At 35.1% G+C, this 17,252-nt stretch overlaps 1 long non-coding RNA gene across 1 annotated transcript in view; it reads right to left on the reverse strand.

The window, feature by feature from the left end:
* LOC148115099 (uncharacterized) overlaps positions 1-16,433 on the reverse strand; it is a 48,457-nt gene extending 32,024 nt beyond the window's left edge. The window contains exons 1-2 of the long non-coding RNA XR_015731889.1: positions 16,413-16,433; positions 6,100-6,149 (exon numbers count right to left, since the gene is read on the reverse strand). This is a non-coding gene — a long non-coding RNA (uncharacterized LOC148115099). The remainder of the gene's footprint in view (positions 1-6,099; positions 6,150-16,412) is intronic.
* Positions 16,434-17,252: the final 819 nt, after the last annotated feature.

Consider the following 17,252-nt stretch of genomic DNA (forward strand, 5'->3'; position numbering starts at 1 on the left):
TGATGGAAGCTAACTTGCCACAGATAGCAGAAGAGGAGAGAGAAATGTTAAATAATAAAATCACAATGGAAGAACTTAAATCTGCGCTTGCTAAAATAAAGAAAAATAAAACACCAGGTCCAGACGGACTCCCGGGGGAAATATACACAAAATTTGAGGAAGAACTACTATTAGAATTGTTGGACATATTCAACGAGGTACTAGTCGGTACAAGAATCCCAGACTCCTGGAAGGAAACCTATATTACCCTCATTTTGAAAGAAGGTGCTGACCCAAAACAGATAGCAAATTACAGGCCGATTTCTCTGTTAAATTCAGATTATAAATTATTTACTAGTATAATTGCGGAGAGACTAAAAATTTTTTTAAATGGCTGGATTCATAGCGATCAGAAAGGATTCCTCCCAGGGAGGCAAATGAGGGATAATGTGAGGACAATAATAGATGTTATAGAATACTATGAACAGCACCCGGAAAAACAGCTGGCGCTAGCATTTTTGAACGCCCAAAAGGCGTTCGACAATTTAAATTGGAAATTCATAATTAACCAAATTGATTTGATGGGATTCGGCAAAATTTTAGAAAGATGATTGAAAATATATATAACACACAGAGAGCAAGTATATTAATAAACGGGGATAAGACACGGACATTCTGGATACAAAAGGGAGTCAGACAGGGATGCCCCCTGTCCCCCTTACTCTTTATAATGGCGCTGGAAATTCTATTAAGAAAGATTAGAGACAACAAAGAAATTAAAGGATTACAAATTAAGAAAGAAAATTTTAAAATACAAGCCTTCGCGGATGACGTGGCCTTAATAATGGAAGATCCCTTAGAATCTGGTCCCAAGGTACTCCAGGAAATACAACAATATGGTGAAGTAGCTGGTTTTAAACTTAACAAAACTAAAACCAAAATCTTAGTAAGAAATATGGAGGAGATGAACAAGAAGCGGTTAGAAAAGTCCCTGGAACTGCAAATAGCAAAGAAGATAAAATATTTAGGAATCTGGATCACTGTAAGGTATTCCTCCTTAAAAGAGGACAATTACAGTCCATTACTACAGAAAATAAAGCAGGATATAGATAAATGGAAGAAACTAAAACTATCCCTTACAGGTAAGATTTCAGCAATTAAAATGAATATTCTTCCCAAAATCATATTTCTGTTTCAAACCATTCCGGTGAACCTGGATAAAAAATATTTTTTAGATTTGGAAAGGAAGGTGCGAGATTTTCTGTGGGAAGGGAAGAAGGCAAGAATTGCATATAAAACGCTGCAAGGGAAAAGAAACATGGGCGGTTTCGGACTACCGGATTGGCAATTATATCAGAACGCGGCCAAATTAGTATGGATTAAAGATTGGGTCACATTACAAAATAAAAGAATTCTGACATTAGAAGGCCACGATCTACAGGCAGGCTGGCATGCTTATCTATGGGGCCCAAAGAACAAAAAGAAACTTCATTTTCACAGACACAAATTAAGGGAGACTCTGATCCAAACATGGGAAGAAATCAGACAAAGATTTTATACCAAAATTCCGATTTGGCTCTCAATTATGGAGGCGCTGCTTGCTGCTAATAAAAGAGACATTGGAAAATTTGGCACGTATAAAGACATATTAGATGGAAATGGTACTCTTAGATCTCGAGAAACACTAAACAATCAAGGCTTTAATTTGGACTGGTGGAGTTACATGCAGATAACCTCTAGATATCAAAAAGATAGGGATCAATTTGGGATAGAGACAAAGCACAATAATTTAGATAAAATTATGCTGGGGATTGAAAAGAAAATGTTAGCCAGATTCTATAACCTCTTATTAGGCGAAGACAGAGCAGAAGGGATAGCGAGAAACCAACTAAACATTTGGGAAAAAAATATTGGCCACAGACTAAATTTTAATGATTGGGAGGAGGCTTGGAATAGAAATTATAATTTTACTAAATCAGCTACTTATAGGGAGAACCACTACAAACTACTTCACAGATGGTATCTAGCCCCAGCTAGATTAGCAAAAATATTTCCTAATGCCTCAGGAATTTGTTGGAACTGTGGAAAGGAGATTGGCACCTTCTTTCATATGTGGTGGTCTTGCTCAGAGACAAAGAAGTTCTGGACAAAAATACGAACTTGGCTGCAGGAAATAGTGGAAGAAGATATAAAATTCTCTCCAGAAATTTTCCTACTGGGAATGACAGGAGACGGGCTCTCTAAGGATAAGACACAACTAATAATACATATCATAACAGCGGCCAGATTAACCTTCGCAAAATATTGGAAGGATAAACAAGTTCCTCCAGAGGTGATAATAATAAATAAAATTTTGGAATGTGCAGAAATGGCGAAATTAACCAGTATGCTTAAAGATGAGGAAAATTCAAAATTCAAGGCAGTATGGCAAAGGTGGTACATATGGTGGAATAATAGAATATGATTATAAGGATATACTTATTTCTAATAACGATTAATAACAATGATTGGTTTGAAGATACTTGCTGTGTATATACTGTATATATGTAATTGCACGATACCTCAGATGTTACCTGAGATTTGATATTTTCTTTTTTAAAAAAAAACCTTTTTAAAAAACTCAATAAAGTATATTAAAAAAAAAAAAGAAAGAAAGAAAAACAGGCCTACCAGGCCATCGTGTCCCAGGAGCCAGGGGGAGGGGGGTTGCACGCGCATGTGCAGGGCAGGGCACATAGAATTATGGGTGTGGGCACGGGCACGCACGACCCTCCCCCACCCACCCCTCTTCTGGCACGTGATGGCAAAAAGGTTAGCCATCACTATCCTATACCATAAAAATTAGTCATATCCACCATATAATATGGCTTATCATAGGTTAGAAAATTATCTACTGAATGATGGATTAATCATTCTGAGTGAATGGTACATGTGTGATATACGTGCCAAAGAAAATATGAATTAATGTGTAAACCAATTCACCTGACACATTTATTATGCCTTACTGACAATGTGCATTTGATCTGCCATTTATGTGCATATTTCCCAGACAATGTATATTATATTCTCTTCAACAAGTGTTGAGAAATATTTTAACAATATTCTGAAGTTTCTTGAAATTATATGTTTAATCTCCAATTGACTTTTCTAAATGTTCGCCCCCTGACAGAACTGTATGCATGCTTTAGGCATTTCTTCACAGTCTGGTGACAATCACCTTACTGGGGTGCTCTTAACTTTTTCCCTAAATTTAAAAGCACCTCAAAGGGAAATTTACATTTAGAATCATATAGGTTAACCTCATGCTGTTCTGCTAACTGATAAAAAACAGCTGCCTTATGGACAAAGGAACACTCTCTTCATGTGTTATTTCCATGGGTTTAATTAAATTAATCAATAGGTCTCATATATCCTGTAGATTATTCCTATCTAAAACAGATTAAATATCTTTAAAATGCTGGAATATATGTGTGTGTGTGTGTATGCATATATATATATATATTTGACCTTTACAGGGAGGAGTCATAAAATATGGGTGTGTCTGGCTGAAGAGGTTCAAAAAAACCAAAATAGTGCTATCCCAGTCTCCCATAAGTCTCAGAAGAAACAACATAAAATGTCTGACAGGCCTGAAAGCGATGATTAGAGATTTCATCCCACCATGGCCATTTAACATCTTTTTTCAACATAGGAAAAACCCTGATTGCTATGGTATTGTGCTCTGGAAAGAGGTCCTAAAACATCATCTAGTGTGACTAAAAAGGCCAATTCGAGAGTGGCAATCCCTTCCACACTGAGGACAGATACATTCTGTCCCCTGCCCAGCCCCCAGATTTCACTGGTTCCAGGACTGCCTCTTTGCCTCAGCCTGCCGAACAAGTTTCTCTTCGAATTGGAGAAGGCCATGCTGCGTCTTTAGCCTCCAAACTGAACAATCAGAGGTCAAGGTTTCCCAGTTGTTAATATCCATTCCCATGGCCTTTAGGTCCCTCTTGCAGATATCCTTATATCGCAGCTGTGGTTTCCCTTTGAGGCGCTTTCCCTGCACTAATTCTCCATACAGGAGATCATTCGGAATCCGACCATCAGCCATTCTCACGACATATAAATGGGGATATATATATATACATACATACATACATACATACATACATACATACATACATACATATATATATATATATATACACACACACATACATACAGTATGAAATTAGCATTCTTGTATATAGTTCACAAAAGGATACTTCTTCTGTAAAAGGTGATGATGGTGGTGATGATGATGATGATAATGATGACACTGACAATAATTTGTATTTTTATTTTAAACACTTATAAATAATTGTATTAACTCTGTTGTTGCAAGCATGGAAATCTATCATAGAGAAGGAGGGTCATCAGGAAGGGGGGGATAATTGTAGTTAGATTGTGAGTGAGCATTATTTCATATTGGGAATTCTGGAAGGCTGTGGAAGTGGTTTGAACTGGGTCAAAAGATAAATAAATCTAAATTTAGTATGATGTGTCTATAACAGGACATTCCAAATTTGGAGTAAAGACACACACTATCTTGGGAGACAGCAGGATCTCTGTCAGAAAAATAGTGGGATAGCATCAAGATGATTATTCGGGATAGTAATGGTCTCCTTTCCTCTTCACACAAAATGGCAAGACTGTTTTATGTTTCTTAAGACATCCGGAGTCCTGTTTGTGAGGTGAAAGCAGATCTGAAGTCTCAGATTAAGTCTGGCTATTCAAAGAGTTTAGAGAAATTGTAGAGAGGTATCTGCACTAGGACGAGATAAAAAAAATTACACTGAATTGCAGTATCTGTCTTACAATGCTTTAAAGAGGAAAGAATGCCATTTTTGACATGAGTGGTTCATTTAATGATAGCAGGAGAACGTCTCAGCAAGAATGAATATAAACCAATTTTCATAAATTATGGATTGAAACTGGGAATTAATCAGGATAGCCTACCCCGAGAAGAAGGTAGCATGGGTTGGGCAATCTCCAGAATTTCAATACATCCTCTACATAGCACTAATTAATATCAAAATAAGTTTGTCAATAAGTTTCTAGTTTAAAATTATCATAGCAATTCAGTCTTGGGGAAATTAGACTTCATATTAGGAGTTCTTTTGTTCTATGATCAGCAAAGCAATGAGGTTAAAAGAAAGTAAAACAACTGAGTTGAAAGACCAGTATTACCCAGGAATGGGGTTGGGTGGGATGAGGTGGGGTGGAGTGGGGCAGGAGGAAGGTGAGGAGAGGTGTAGAGAGGAGAGAAAGAGAGAGAGAGAGAGAGAGGAAGAAAGGACGGAAGGAGGGAAGGAAGGAAGGAAGGAAGGAAGGAAGGAAGGAAGGGAGGGAGGGAGGGAGGAAGAGAGAGAGAGAGAGAGAAAGAAAGAAAGAAAGAAAGAAAGAAAGAAAGAAAGAAAGAAAGAAAGAAAGAAAGAAAGAAAGAAAGAAAGAAAGAAAGAAAAAGAAAGAAAGAAAGAAAGAAAAGATTTAATGGTAGGAAAAATAAAATGAACTTCAGCAATAAAAAAAACTGGAATCCTTCGACTGGGCGGATATGGTATTGAGCACACAGTGAAGCTGTTAATTGTTGCTCCTGTGGACTTATCAAGAGGCTGCTTCGGGGACCCTTGGGTAGAAAAGTTTCTTCGGTTGGATGAAGCAAAATGAGCAGCTTAATACCTGGGGAATATTGTTCTGAAACACTGTGCAGCAGGTAAGCCATTTAAATCACAGTATGCAGCTCATGTGTGCAAAGGGTTTTCTTTGCTGCTGATGAATAAAATGCATAGGTTCTTTTGTTAAGTAAGAAATATGAAGACAGATCCTTCACATTTGGGTAATTTCTTGGAAAACAGGTGCATAAACTATGTGCTGAGAATTAAGAATTAAGGGAAGAATTCAAAAAGAAGGTGGGCTTTGAGAACTCCATTGAGATAAATAGTTGATTTTTTTTCACTGCACATATTGTATCATAAGGCTGAAGAAATAAATACCAACTAAAATGTCGTTCTTTGCTATACATATTAAAATTTTCCTTTTTAGTACCTTACTAAAACAATAGTGCTTGTCAGAAACAAGTAAATCATAAATTGTTACCTCAGACTACTGGTTCTTCTTCTTTTTCTGATGAGTAGAATATAGAGTTTCTGTCAAAATAAATAATTCAAAAAATTACCTTTAATTCCATTGATTATCTAACAATCTACCCTCAACTCTGTTGCATATATTGGACACTCAGTATTTCAGAGGAATGAAAATATAGGAAGGCATTCAAATTCCTAAGAAAATATTTGACATATTTACTACCCCAAAAAAAGAAGCTTATAATAGAATGTACCTGGTAAACATAAAAATAAGATTGCAGAAATACACAATTCATCTTGATTTAAAAAACAACAACATTTAAATATTAAAAAAAAATAATACTGCCAAAATAAATAGTAAATAAATAGACTGAGTCTACTCTTCAGTGCTTTGATATTATAAATATCTTTATAAGCATCTTTTGGTTGTTTACCCCACTGGCAGAGCCAACAAAATATATAGATGTTACATTTTTGCAGAGCGGAGGTGTGCCTTCGAGTCAATCTTGACTCCTGGCAAGTACCTAGACAAGCCCCATAACTTTCTTGACAAGATTTTAGGAAGTGATTTGCCATGAACTCCTTTCTAGGGCTGAGAGAAGAGAGAGTGCCTGGCCCAAGGTCACCCATCTGGCTTTGTACCTAAGGTGGAAGTAGAACTCATGGGCTGCCATTTTCTAGCCTTGAGCCTTAACTACCACACCCAACTGAGTCTCATTACACCCTTCAATAAAAAAATATATTTCTATTATCTATAAAAAAAATCTAAATATCTATCTCATCATGTTGCATTCCAGCTACCCTGGTAAATAAAATATGATTTAGTTGCACCTAGCTGAACTCTAAAGATTGTGCTGCTGCCATTCCACAGAGATACAGTGTCTCTCAAAATGAGCTTCTGATCATCACTTGAGATCGAGTTTTTTCTGCATAACGTTAAAATTAAGGAAAGTTTACTTATTTCTCTTACATCTGCCATATGTGATATTCCATTGACTGCTGTTTCTAATCTGATGGTTTAATAGGATTTTTGCTATTATATATACCAGGAACCACAGAAAGCAAAAAAGGTAAATTCCAAAATAATAGAGATTTAAAATCTGTTTGATATCCTAATTGGCAACTTTGCGATGTGTGTTTCTTGACTCATCATTAAATTGAGCTACCTTAGCTTAATCATAGTTTACGTATGTTCAGTCTTGCTTCCAGTGCAGTGATGTTGAAAATCCAACTGACATGAACCAACACATTGACTCCTGCATAGTTACGAGTGGGCAAACCATGTATTTTGTTGAAACAACTAACACCAGAAAATTTCTCTTAAGAAAAAAAGAAAAGAATAAAGACAACCTACACTTTTTCATAAACTAGAATATACTTGGCATCAACGAATGGAAGATGCAGATGTATTGTTTAAAAGAAATTGCATCAAAGAAGTTTAATAGACATGTTTCCCAATTGTTATTCAAGCAAAATCTTTATTTTGATTTTTTTCAAAATATGTTATTACAAACATTTTCTCCATAAATACAGAAAAGACTAAGCTCTATGTATCACCTAGGTTTACCCAGAAATAATATTTTATATGTAAATGTAACCTTTGTTATTACTTTGATTACTTGTTTTTATTCATGCTGGAGAACAGGTAGCTGCTAGAGAAGGTAGTTGTAAATCTCAGGACTTATTATCCATCTGTGAATCTATATGTAATAAAACAGCATTTGTAACACAATATTTTTCTAAATTCATAGCTATTATTATCATATGTATTTTCACAGTTTGCTTGAGTGTCTTCATGTAACTGAATTAAATATAGCTTAATTAAATTAAAGTAAATTAAAATACTAATTAACAATAATAACTTTAAGCTTCAGGATGCATTTGAATTGGGTGGAGGATTTGAATACCTAGCTTAACAGCTCTAGTGTGGTACAAAATTAATTAGCATTATACATATCTTAGCTCTTTTCAACACATGCACAGATGGGATAATAAAGCTAAAAAGATAAGGCATTTTGAAAACCTCTTTTAATTTACTAATTAAAGAAGATATTTGCTATTGTGAGCTGTTGAACTAAAACAAGATTAATAATTGAAGAGCGGAAAAAAGCTTCCATCTTGCAGAAGTATTTAGGAATGAATCCTTAATTATTTGACAATGTTATTTTACTAGAGGTCAACTTACTTTCATTGTAGAGAAAGTAGAAGCAAATGAGGCTTTAGTTCTGATCTCAATGAGAGCTATAACTCTGTAGGAACTAATTGATGAAAGTCAAAGAGACTAAAAATGAAAATGTTAATAAAGATACAAAAAATGATGAATGTTTCAGTTTTTAATCTAATCATCTGTTCCTTTTCAGCGAATCTACTGTACATGTGCTCTGTGGTATATCATTCCCAAATTTCTGCTTTCCGTCCATATCTTTCACATATACCACAAAGTAGTTATGATTCATCATTAATTGTACTTTTCCTTTTGTAATTTTAAAATCATTAACAAGCACCTGTGATTATGACAGGAGTTTCTGAAATGCACATTAAAAAATTCAGAAACACATAGCCAACTAGGATCCTGAAAGTGGCATGACTCATAAGCTTCTTTAGTGCTTTTTAAATATAATTGTTCATTTGTTAAATGAGAATCAATAAGGGAAGAAAATATCAAATGATGTTATGAACAAGAAATAAGTGTTCTGGAATGGCTGGATTCTTATGTCCTTTCTCTAGTTGCTTAGCAATAATATTTATTTAGCTAAATGAAAAGGAGATAATATGATCAGATTGCTGATTATCACTTATGAAACAAATACTAGGTCTGTGCAAAATATCTATATCTATATCTATCTATCTATCTATCTATCTATCTATCTATCTATCTATCTATCTATCTATCTATCTATCTATCTATCTATCTATCTGGCTGATTCTTCTCACAACAAGATAGCCCAATGGGAGTAACTGATGTTCCTTAATGTCAAGTATTATTTGAGCAATCTAGAAATCAATCTTCCTATTATCTACTAAAGAAGATTTCTCTTTCTTAAAAAAAATGATAGTTATTTATTTGTCAGAATGGTGTGATACCTGTATTACACAAGGAAGTATCATGCTAGGTTTTGAAGAAATTGTGGCCGTTTTCAAACTATGAATCTTTAAGTTCTGATTTTCTACAACCTGCCCATTGTTTTGTTTGAGACAAAAGAAATGATATTTGTAACAGAAATGGATTCTATACTGAGGAATAACTATGACAGACTAGACTATTGGGCTGAAGAGATGGTGGCCATTCATAAATGGGTTAGAAATGAATGTTCAGGCAACAGAATAACAAAGTTGGAAGGGACCTCGGGTGGTAGGATAAGAGTAAATGTAAGAAATTAATCTGCTCAAGTAAAACAAAACATAGTTCTTAGGCCTGTCAGGTAATAGCTTGAACTTTTAAGTATTGACAATAGGAATTGGTGAGCATTCAACTTAAACTTAGGAATCTCTTCCATGTTCTTTTTACTACAATTCCCACTTTGCCATAGATGTACCAACAGGTGTTAGCCAGCTTGTGTAGGCCATTTGAAATTTGTCCTTCAATTAATCAGTACTCTCTGTTTTGCACTAAGGTATTTTAAAATATAGACAATCCTTGACTTAGGACTACAATTGAGTCCCAAATTCTATTGCTAAACAACATAGTTGTTGAGTGAGTTTTGTTGCATTTTACAACAAGAAATTTCTGAAACTGTTTAGAAAAGGGGGTATGCAAACCCAGGGTCCTGTCAATGGCACCGGTTGTGTTTTGAATGAAGATCGTTTTCCCTCATATTCTAGAGTTCTAAACCTGCTTGAGACCATTGTCTTGCAGTCTCATTATAAGGAAAGACTGTGTGGAAGACTTGTGGATTATCCGAGGTCTTCTCCTTGCCAGGAGAGGAATTATGAGCTCACCAACTTTTAATTTCACTCAGCTCTGCTTTTATCAGAACCATCTTCAGTTCATAATTTCTTTCCCATTTCTTTGTGTGATGACATCATAAAGTGTGCAATATTATTGTGGCTGGATGCCTACGAAGTAAACAACAGTTTAAACATTTAATTCTGTAGAATTTTAAAAGATTAGAAGTAATGTTTTTTCCAATCCCAGATTTCTATCCTAAATTAATTGCCCAATTGTTCCTTACTTGTGTCATAAGGAAGTGCAAGACCTATTTCACAGACAAAAACCAAGAAAAGCTCCAAGCCCAGACAAGATAACTCCTTCTTACTTAAAAGTCTGTGCTGACCAATTGGCCCCCATCTTCACCCAAATCTTCAATAAATCACTAGAAATGTGCTATGTTCCTTCTTGCTTTAAATGCTCTACTATCATCCCTGTGCCGAAGAAGTCCACCATCAGAGACCAGTTGCTCTAATATCTGTAGTTATGAAAACTTTTGAAAGGCTAGTGCTGTCTCACTTGAAAACCATCACGGATCCATTGTTAGACCCCCTGCAATTTGCATACTGAGCAAATAGATCAATAGATGATGCTGTTAATATGGCTCTGCACTACATCCTACAACATCTTGAATCTCCAAAGACCTATGCAAGGGTCCTCTTTGTAGACTTTAGTTCAGTATTCAACAACATCATTCCAGACATTCTTCTAACTAAGCTAAACCAACTAGCGGTACCTGAACAGTTTACCTGAACGGTAAATGGACCATAAGCTTCCTAACCGACAGGAAGCAGCAGGTGAAGCTAAGCAGAATCACATCAGATACCTGTACAATTAATACAGGGCCCGCCCAAGGCTGTGTGCTCTGTCCACTTCTCTTCTCTCTATACACCAATGACTGCATCTCAAAAGTTCCCTCAGTTAAAGTACTGAAGTTTGTAGATGATACAACAGTGATCGGTCTCATTCGAGACAATGATGAATCAGGAGGTTGAACAACTAGCCTCATGGTGCAACCAGAACAATCTGGAAATGAACACACTCAAAACCATAGAAATGGTGGTAGACTTTAGGAGAAACCCTCCCATACTACCACTGCTTACAATACTACACAACATAGTATCAACAGTAGAGACCTTCAAATTTCTAGTTTCTACCATATTTCATGACCTAAAATGGACACACAACATCAAAAACGTCATCAAAAAAGCACAACAAAGAATGTTCTTTCTGCGCCAACTCAGAAAGCTCAAACTGCCCCAAGAGCTGCTACAGAGGAATTATGAGTCTGTCATCTGCATCTCTATAATTGTCTGGTTTGGCTCTGCAACCAAACAAGACAGACACAGACTTCAGAGAATAATTAGAACTGCAGAAAAAACAATTACTACCAACCTGCCTTCCATTGAGGACCTGTATACTGCACGAGTCAAAAAGAGTGCTGAGAAAATATCTACAGACCCCTCACATCCTGGACATAAATTGTTTCAACTTCTACTCTCAAAAAGACACTATTGGCCACTGTACACCAAAACAACTAGACACAAGGACAGTTTTTTCCCAAATGCCATCACTCTACTAATCAACTAATTCCCACCACAGTCAAACTACTAAGACTGTATTACTATTATTCTTCTCATCCTTCCTATTACCTATCTCCTCCCACTCATGAGTATAACCATGTTGCTTGTATTTTTACAATTTATATTGTTCAGTTTGTTTCCTAGTATGATTTGATTGCTTATTAGTAACTTATGACTATTGCTAAGTGTTGTATCTTATGATTCTTGATGAATGTATTTTTTTCTTTTTTTTACCCTTTTATGTACACTGAGAGCATATGCACCAAAGACAAATTCCTTGTGTGTCCAATCATACTTGGCCAATAAAGAATTCTATTCTATTCTATTCTATTCTATTCTATTCTATTCTATTCTATTCTATTCTATTCTATTCTATTCTATTCTATTCTATTCTATTCTATTCTATTCTAACTGTATAATTTTATATTTTGCCTCATAACATACTAAACGTTAAAATGGAACATATATAGATTGTTGTTTCCAGGCAATTTGAGACACAAGTTAAATTCTATTTTTTCTCACCTTAGAAATTGGAATAGGTAAATTTATATACAGAGAAGTAGAAACAGACCATTCTTCAAATTATATTCATCAGTTATTCCCAAATGAGCAACTCTGTTACTAAACATATTTGTTCAAATTCTACATTCATGTGAAACTTACACCATCTTCTGATTAAACACCCACTGTTAAAGTCACATTTATTTTAAAACTTTCAGCTGTTTTTATGAAAATATTCCAGTAGCTATTTATTCCTAATTATCTTCTGGTGAATCCTCTGCTATTTAATTACATTCTTCCAATCTAACAAATGAATCAATTTTCCACCTATAGTGAAACCCTACAAATTTAAAATCAAACCACTTAACACTGCAAGTGTCCATATTGAAAGCTTATTTAAAAGTAATGGAATTTAGTAGTCTGCCAAATCTTTTGGGCCCCTTTATTGTTCCTAATTCACACAAATGATCATTTAATATAGTATTAAGGAGAAACTTCCTAACAGTGAGAAAAATTAACCAGAGGAACAGCTGGCCTTCAGAAGTTGTAGGTGCTTCATCACCAGAGGTTTTTAAGAAGAGACTGGACAGCCACCTGTCTGAAATGGCATAGGGTCCCCTGATTGAGCAGGGGGTTGGATTAGAAGACCTCCAAGGTCCCTTCTACCTCTATTCTGATTGATTGATTGCTGGAATTACACCACATCTAATCTGAAGTCTCCATGTAATTTATTATTGATTTGTGATGGTCTATAAAATGATGTAAAAACACTTTAAATTTGATTGTTGTCACAGTAGCCCTGTGGCTAAAATATAGGGATATAGGCAAGTTTGAATCTTGATGTCCCAAATGTCATTGCCCAATGCACTTTATGAAAAACACAAGACTGCAACATTATACACAGTAGAATGGGATATAGCATCCTTCAACCAGGGGTGAAATCCAGCAGGTTCTGACAGGTTCTGGAAAACCGGTAGCGGAAATTTTGAGCAGTTCGGAGAACTGGCAAATACCACATCTGGCTGGCCCCAGAGTGGGGTGGGAATGGAGATTTTGCAGTATCCTTCCCCTGCCATGCCCACAAAGCCATGCCCACAGAACTGGTAGTAAAAAAATTTGGATTTCACCACTGCCTTAGACATTACTTTTTGCATGTTTAATAAAATATGGGTAATATTAGGAACTGAAAACCCAATATTGCACTAACATTGCACTATACAGTAGAATGCAATATAGTTACTGCCCTGGGATAGAAGCTGTTTTTCAGCCTATTTGTCCTTATTTTTATTATCCTGTACCATCTGCCAGATGGTAATAGTTTAAAAAAAGGGTGCCCAGATGAGATGGATCTTTAAGAATGTTTTGAACTTTCTTATGGCAGCAGGAGCTATAAAGGTCTTCTAAAGAGGAGAGAAGGCAACTAATGATCCTCTGGGCAATGACGTTAATCCTATGGAGTGCTATCCTATCTGCCACTGTGCAACTGAAAAACCATAGACAGGTGCAGTAAATTAAAATATTCTCTATGGTGCAGTGGTAGAAGGTCACCAGCAGTTTTTCATTCAGTTGTTTCCTGAGAAGTCTCAGGTAGTATAATATCTGCTGAGCCCTTTTGACCAGTGCTGCAATGTGAGCACAATGTGTTTGTGTTATATTGTCATATGCTGTACTAATCTTGTCATATACTAATTTATAGTCAACACAATAAAATGTAGTTAATGTAAAAAAAAAGAAAGAATAACATCAGCATCTTTCTACCATAAAAACAGTGGGGATGACTAGCATCTATTGAAATGCTGCAGGAAGTATAGCTGTAATAAGATAATCCACTGTGACTAAAAACAGACTGTTGTCCCTGTGCTACGAGTGGACAATTGAAGCTATGAAACTAGATATTGTTTATTTCTCTTCACCGCTACAGCAGAGTTTGCCAAAACAAAATTATAACTGAATTATGTAGTATAACGAAGCAAAACAAAATGAAACAACAACCAAAAGAAAGCAAACAGAGCTTTCTTGAGCACAAATTTCAGACTGGGAAAATCATGAGATGTTATTTGCGGTGTTTGCCAGTGAATGGCCTTCATGTGTATCAGTTCAAGATCAGGACACATCTTTTTACTGCCAGTGAGACACAATATCAAACTGAAAATTTGGTGAAATGAAGAATGGTATGCTGTGTAAGCTCAGGATATAAAATTTAGATGCTCTTAAGGGAATCGTGATGGCTGTAAAATATGAGTACTAACGGTGTAAGAGTGCCAAGGCACTTATATTGCATGCTGATAGAAAGGAGACAGGGTGGAACAAAATACTGTGCAAAGTTAACTATAAAGGATAGTGCATATAGAATGTAACGAAAAGCACATGTAGGGAGTGAGCATATAAAGCAAGCTGAAAAAAATGACAAAATTTAACTTGCTTGCAGGATTAGGATGACTACAATTATAAATGATACATATATTTATACAAACACATTCAATAGTTATGAAGTGCAGAAAAGGAGTAAGAAATAATAAATCAAAGAAATTAAAGCTTTTTAAAAAGAAAAAACAAAACCTAAAACTAGTTTACACCAATGTCATTTACTTCATCTGCCTATACATTGCTGTTTTTAAAAAAACATGCTTTCACATGTTGCCTTTTGTTCTTTAGACTCCATTCAATCACCATTCTCAGTCTATCCTTTCCTTTAGTCATTCAATCTTCTTTCATAGATATTATTTTATAGAATTTCACCCTAATTTTTTCTTCTATATTGAATATACTTCTGTACTCAAAATATAGGTTTTTTTTTTTTACTGGATTGATTTTCACTAAGCATTCATAAATTCATGGGTCTATCTATTTTCTTACCACCCAGGCTTCTCAAATATCTCATTTCCACTCTATTTGTCCTATGATTTCTAACTACATTTCTCTATAGCAAAATGTGAAGAAACACAGTACTATACACAAAGTTTCTACTTCCCTGTCAAGCATATCCACCCTAGTCCTTGATACATTAATTTTCAGATCTATACTACTTGTTGCATGGCTAGAATATACTGTATGTGCTTGAAAATCATAGATTTTCAGCTAATGACATGTATGTGTGCGTGTGTACACTATGCATTTGATGTGTTTTTATACATACACATAAATATACACTGGATACACACACACACACACACTCATATGTGTGTGTGTGTGGCTGCTGTATACATACACACAAAGAGACATATATCCATCAGATGCATAGTAAAACACATATATATTGATGTCTCCAAATTACCCCTGCATTCTAACTTCACTACAATCATTTATTTCCAATTTATTTATTTATTTCCAATTTATATACTGTCCTTCTCCCTGAGGACTCAGGGCGGTGTACAGCCAGAATTAAGAACATGAAATACAAATATTAAAAAACAATAAAAATATATATAAATTTGGCCCCAAAATTAAAAATCACATGCTTATACATTTATCCATTAATATATTAAACAACCGAGACATTGTACATGCTTGTCTTACCCACTGCTCAATGCTGAACCATTTACTATGCATTGCATTTATTCTCACACATGTTTTTCCTCATCATATACTTCTCTTATCAGATCCAGCAAGCAATTTTCACATTCATGCAGAACAATCCATAATCAAATCTATTCGCTTTATTACATAATTTCTCTCAATAAAGAAATGCATACTATTTTTTCTCAAATTCCTGTGTTCTTTAAAAACCAGTTAAAGATTAAATCTGGTCTTCCCATCCTTGCCTAACATAAAGCTGCTCTACAAATATTACTCATTGACACTTTTTTTTTTTTAACCTTTTCAATCAGAATTCTGCCAAACGGCTTCCCAGGCATTCTCAATAAACTCATCTGCCTGGAGTTTTTCATTAAAATGTGTTACCATTCCTGTGCATAGGGAGAAGATACAACATCTTCAAATCTTAGGAACAGGTGCAGTCTTTACGCAAATATTACACAAGTTAGAGAGACACATCATAAGCAAATGACATCTGTATTCCACATTCATTAGATGTTTCTCTGAATGATGAAAAAAAATATTGTTCCTTCAGTGTGGTAGTGAAGGAGCTAACACTACTCATTTTCCAACTGAATTCCTTGATTCAATTGAACTGTTTGGATTACCACCACATAAACTGGAATTGTCACTGGACAATTGGTGATTCCAAACATTATGTTCAATTTATCGGAAGGCAAAGATGCTTGCCTACAACAAATGCTTTCCCCAAAATAGTCATACTTTGCTCTTACTGTACATAAAGCACAAGGACAAACTATGGAAAATGGGCTGATTTACCTGGAGAAACTGGTATTCCAGCATGGTTAGCTGTATGTCACTTTAAGCTGAAGAAAAAAAAGTGAAAAATAGTATTTTTCTGTAACTGTGCATATGAAAACCATTGAAAACTAAATCCCTATGGAGTCAGTTGTTCTCCTGATTTCATCTTATACTCCATGTTCTTGTTCTAACAACTCCTAATAGGTTAACCATTTTTCTTTACCAGCCCTTTCTTTCCTATAAAATGCTTCTTGTGCTAAGACTCATAAAACCTTTTCTAGTAAAGTCTGGGTTTATATCTATTCATTATTGTCAATATGGCACTTTTAATATGATTTTTGAAATCTATATCAACCTAGCTTTATCATCCCATAGACTGTCGTGCTATCCCAACCTCAGAGTGTGTTTTTCTAATTTTAACATTTTTTAGCAGCATCCATTGTTTAATCCAAAAAATTCCCAGCATGCTGCACAATACAATGTTGAGATAGAAAACCCCAATCTTCCTTGTTTTTGTTTTTGGATGACTGCCTATTTAACCCTAAGGTTTTCTTTTGCCATTCAAACCTAGATGTATCTTTCTGACATTGCTTGAATGTCAAAATAGTATTATTTGAAACAAAAACATCATTCCAGGCAATTCATTCTTTTTTTTTTTTATCCCAGAGATTCTCCCCACAATGGCAACTGTACAACCTCTTTCCTTTTTTTTTTTTTCATTCTACCCTGACCAATTTTTATATTTCTCATTAGCAGAACTATACATATTTCTTTGGTATTCTGTAACATAATTTGTTTCATTCTGGTCTAAACAGCTTTCACATTGGGTGGCTGGACTTTTTTTTAAAAAAAGAAACA

This window comes from Pantherophis guttatus, chromosome 2, assembly GCF_059756535.1.
Source record: "Pantherophis guttatus breed Tessera chromosome 2, ASM5975653v1, whole genome shotgun sequence".
Taxonomy (NCBI): Eukaryota; Metazoa; Chordata; class Lepidosauria; order Squamata; family Colubridae; genus Pantherophis; species Pantherophis guttatus.